This window comes from Tasmannia lanceolata, unplaced genomic scaffold (assembly GCF_043159265.1).
Source record: "Tasmannia lanceolata isolate RefF3 unplaced genomic scaffold, GAP_Taslan_0.1 ptg000118l, whole genome shotgun sequence".
NCBI lineage: Eukaryota > Viridiplantae > Streptophyta > Magnoliopsida > Canellales > Winteraceae > Tasmannia > Tasmannia lanceolata.
Window position 1 is genome coordinate 492,501 of NW_027518794.1, and position 5,000 is coordinate 497,500.

Consider the following 5,000-nt stretch of genomic DNA (forward strand, 5'->3'; position numbering starts at 1 on the left):
ACATTCCAGTGCCTATCCGGGCAAAAACGCCCTAAGCCTGCGCATTCCAGCGCCCCGCAGCATGCCACCCTCCTATAGGGTTTGCGCAACCAACCCGCCTAACCACCAGTGGCAACCAAAGGTGCTGTTAGCGACGACTTCTGAAGACGCAACGAGACGCGACGGGTTTGCGCCCAGACGCGACGAGGCGATGCGGGATCTGCGCCCAACCGTGCCTACACCCGCCGACTTGATGCGGGAGCTGCTGGCCCAAGCATGCCTAGCGTGCAAGGCCTGCGTGCAAGGCTAGTGTGCAAGGCTCGTGGGCAAGGCTAGTGCGCAAGGCTAGTGCCCAAGGTCTGTGTGCAAGGCTAGTGCCCAAGGCTAGTGAGCATGGCCTGTGTGCAAGGCTAGTGTGCAAGGCTTGTATGCAAGGCTAGTGTGCAAGGCTGGTGTGCAAGGCTTGTGGGCAAGGCTGGTGCGCAAGGCTAGTTCCCAAGGGTTGTGTGCAAGGCTAGTGCCCAAGGCAAGTGCGCAAGGCTCGTGCCCAAAGCTAGTGCGCAAGGCTTGTGTGCAAGGCTACTGCGATGGGCCAGTGCCCAAGGCTTGTGAGCAAGGCTTGTATGCATGGCTTGTGTGCAAGGCTAGCGTCCAAGGCTTGTGCGCATGGCTTGTGCGCAAGGCTTGTGTCCAAGGCTTTTGTGCAAGGCTCGTGCGCAAGGCTAGTGTGCAAGGCTTGTGCGCATTGGCAGGTAGCCCACCAGCATGCACGATCCAAATGCCACTCACGCGACAACACGGTGCCAAGCCGGGCATGGTGTGCACTCAAAACCAATCAACGGACAGAGGTCATGCGTCATGGGGGGGATCTAGCAAGGCCATGGGGAAGGTCATGGAGGACCTTGGAAGCAAGCGCAAGACGAGAGCGAATCGAACAAGGGGCCAGGACGGGGCCTTGTGCCCATGGTCTTCGCAAGACAGCGTCCAAGGCACCCGAAAGCCCAAGGGAACCCAAACCCGGCCGACACTTGCAATCGCACATGCTCTCTGCAACACACCATCAATGCCGCCCAACGGGGCCAGCACGAGCAGTCCTCCGCGGTCCCCTGGCCCTGCGCACGTTTGTCTTCGAAACCGAGCATCAATGCCACAGAAAGTGCCGGGGCGCCAGCTGGAGCCATCATCCGCGTTGCCATGGCTCGCTTGGCCTTGGCTTGCCAGGCCCCGACACGAGCAATCGCGCATTTTCTTTGCAACCGACCATCAATGCCGCCCAACGGGGCCAGCACGAGCAGTCATCCGCGGTCCCCTGGCCCTGCGCACGTTTGTCTTTGAAACCGAGCATCAATGCCACAGAAAGTGCCGGGGCGCCAGCTGGAGCCATCATCCGACGTGCCATGGCTCTGGTCCCATGGTCTTCGCAACCGAGCATTCGTGACACCCGCGGGGCCAGGACACCAACCCTTCCGACACGAGCATTCGCGCATGTTCTTTGGCCACACAACGGCGCCAGCACGAGCAAAATCATCCGCGGTGCGGTGGCCTTGCACGGCCTTTTGTCTTTGGAACCAACCATCAGTGCCACGGGAAGTGCCGGAGTCCCGGCATCCGCGGTGCCAAGTCATTGCGCCCTTGGTCTCTGCAGCGGGGCATGCCGGGCACTCCCAACCATTGCAAGCAAGCAAGCAAGCAAGAAAGAAAGTAAGTAAGTAAGTAAGTATTACATATAGGGGCGGGACATGCGGGGAGATCTGCGAAACGTGCATTACGGGGCACACGCGTACCTACCGGGGCATACCGACCCCTATTGGGGCACACGTGTGCATATCGGGGCATACCGGGCCTATCGGGGCACACGCGTACATACCGGGGCATACCGAGCCCTACTGGGGCACACGTGCGCATATCGGGGCGTACCAAGCCTATCGGGGCATACGCATGTATCCCAAGGCATACCGAGTCAATCCGGGCATACGCGTTCATACCGGGGCGTAACGGGCCTATCGGGGCATACTTGGGCATATCCGGGCAAAAAATGCCCAAAACTTGCGCAACCTTGGCAACCGTGGTCCATTCCTCTCTATATGCCTAGCCTTGCCAACCGTGGTCCATTCCTCACTATATGCCATGGCCTTGTGCCCATGGTCTTCCCAAGACAGCGTCCAAGGCCCCCGGAAGGCCAAGGGAGCCCAACCCAGCAATGCCCTGCTATGGCAAGCCAAGGCCAAGCATTCCGGTGCCTATCCGGGCAAAAATGCAATTCCTCTCTATATGCCTAGCCTTGGCAACCGTGGTCCATTCCCCACCATATGCCATGGCCTTGTGCCCATGGTCTTCCCAAGACAGTGTCCAAGGCGCCCGGAAGGCCAAGGGAGCCCAACCCAGCAATGCCCTGCTTTGGCAAGCCAAGGCCAAGCATTCCGGTGCCTAACCTTGGCAACCGTGGTCCTTTCCTCACCATATGCCATGGCCTTGTGCCCATGGTCTTCGCAAGACATCGTCCAAGGCGCCCAAAAGGCCAAGGGAGCCCAACCCAGCAATGCCTTGCTAGGACAAGCCAAGGCCAAGCATTCCGGTGCCTATCCGGGCAAAAACGCCCAAAGCATGCCCATTCCTTAGCCTATCCAGGCAAAAACGCCCAAAATCTGCACATTCTAGTGCCTATCCGGGCAAAAACGCCCACCAGCATGCCACCCTCCTATAGGGTTTGCGCAACCAACCAGCCTAACCACCAGTGGCAACCAAAGGTGCTGTTAGCGACGACTTCTGAAGACGCAACGAGACGCGACGTGTTTGCGCCCAGACGCGACGAGACGATGCGGGATCTGCGCCCAAGAATGCCTAGACCCGTCGACTTGATGCGGGATCAGCTCGCCCAAGCATGCCTAGTGTGCAAGGCCTGTGTGCAAGGCTAGTGTCCAAGGCTAGTGTGCAAGGCTCATGTGGAACGCTAGTGCGCAAGGCTAGTGCCCAAGGCTTGTGTGCCAGGCCCGTGTGCAAGGCTAGTGTCCAGGGCTTGTGTGCATTGCTTGAGTGCAAGGCTTGTGTGCATTGCTCGAGTGCATGGCTTGTGTGCAAGGGTTGTGCGCAAGGCTAGTGTGCGGGGCTTGTGCGCATGGCTAATGTGCACGGCTTGTGTGCATGGCTACCGTGCAAGGCTAGTTTGCATGGCTAGGGTGCAAGGCTCGCATGCGAGGCTAGTGTGCAAGGCTGCGTGCAAGGGAAGCGTGCAGGGCGAGTGTGCGAGGCCACTGTGCACGGCGCCAGCACTAGCGAGCCATCATCCGCGTTGCCATGGCTCGCTTGGCCTTGGCTTGCCAGGCCCCGACACGAGCAATCGCGCATTTTCTTTGCAACCGACCATCAATGCCGCCCAACGGGGCCAGCACGAGCAGTCATCCGCGGTCCCCTGGCCCTGCGCACGTTTGTCTTTGAAACCGAGCATCAATGCCACAGAAAGTGCCGGGGCGCCAGCTGGAGCCATCATCCGACGTGCCATGGCTCGCTTGGCCTTGGCTTGCCGGGCCCCGACACGAGCAATCGCGCATTTTCTTTGCAACCGACCATCAATGCCGCCCAACGGGGCCAGCACGAGCAGTCATCCGCGGTCCCCTGGCACTGCGCACGTTTGTCTTTGAAACCGAGCATCAATGCCACAGAAAGTGCCGGGGCGCCAGCTGGAGCCATCATCCGACGTGCCATGGCTCTGGTCCCATGGTCTTCGCAACCGAGCATTCGTGACACCCGCGGGGCCAGGACACCAACCCTTCCGACACGAGCATTCGCGCATGTTCTTTGGCCACACAACGGCGCCAGCACGAGCAAAATCATCCGCGGTGCGGTGGCCTTGCACGGCCTTTTGTCTTTGGAACCAACCATCAGTGCCACGGGAAGTGCCGGAGTCCCGGCATCCGCGGTGCCAAGTCATTGCGCCCTTGGTCTCTGCAGCGGGGCATGCCGGGCACTCCCAACCATTGCAAGCAAGCAAGCAAGCAAGAAAGAAAGTAAGTAAGTAAGTAAGTATTACATATAGGGGCGGGACATGCGGGGAGATCTGCGAAACGTGCATTACGGGGCACACGCGTACCTACCGGGGCATACCGACCCCTATTGGGGCACACGTGTGCATATCGGGGCATACCGGGCCTATCAGGGCATACCGGGCCTATCGGGGCACACGCGTACATACCGGGGCATACCGAGCCCTACTGGGGCACACGTGCGCATATCGGGGCGTACCAAGCCTATCGGGGCATACGCATGTATCCCAAGGCATACCGAGTCTATCCGGGCATACGCGTTCATACCGGGGCGTAACGGGCCTATCGGGGCATACTTGGGCATATCCGGGCAAAAAATGCCCAAAACTTGCGCAACCTTGGCAACCGTGGTCCATTCCTCTCTATATGCCTAGCCTTGCCAACCGTGGTCCATTCCTCACTATATGCCATGGCCTTGTGCCCATGGTCTTCCCAAGACAGCGTCCAAGGCCCCCGGAAGGCCAAGGGAGCCCAACCCAGCAATGCCCTGCTATGGCAAGCCAAGGCCAAGCATTCCGGTGCCTATCCGGGCAAAAATGCGATTCCTCTCTATATGCCTAGCCTTGGCAACCGTGGTCCATTCCCCACCATATGCCATGGCCTTGTGCCCATGGTCTTCCCAAGACAGTGTCCAAGGCGCCCGGAAGGCCAAGGGAGCCCAACCCAGCAATGCCCTGCTTTGGCAAGCCAAGGCCAAGCATTCCGGTGCCTAACCTTGGCAACCGTGGTCCTTTCCTCACCATATGCCATGGCCTTGTGCCCATGGTCTTCGCAAGACATCGTCCAAGGCGCCCAAAAGGCCAAGGGAGCCCAACCCAGCAATGCCCTGCTAGGGCAAGCCAAGGCCAAGCATTCCGGTGCCTAACCTTGGCAACCGTGGTCCTTTCCTCACCATATGCCATGGCCTTGTGCCCATGGTCTTCGCAAGACATCGTCCAAGGCGCCCAAAAGGCCAAGGGAGCCCAACCCAGCAATGCCTTG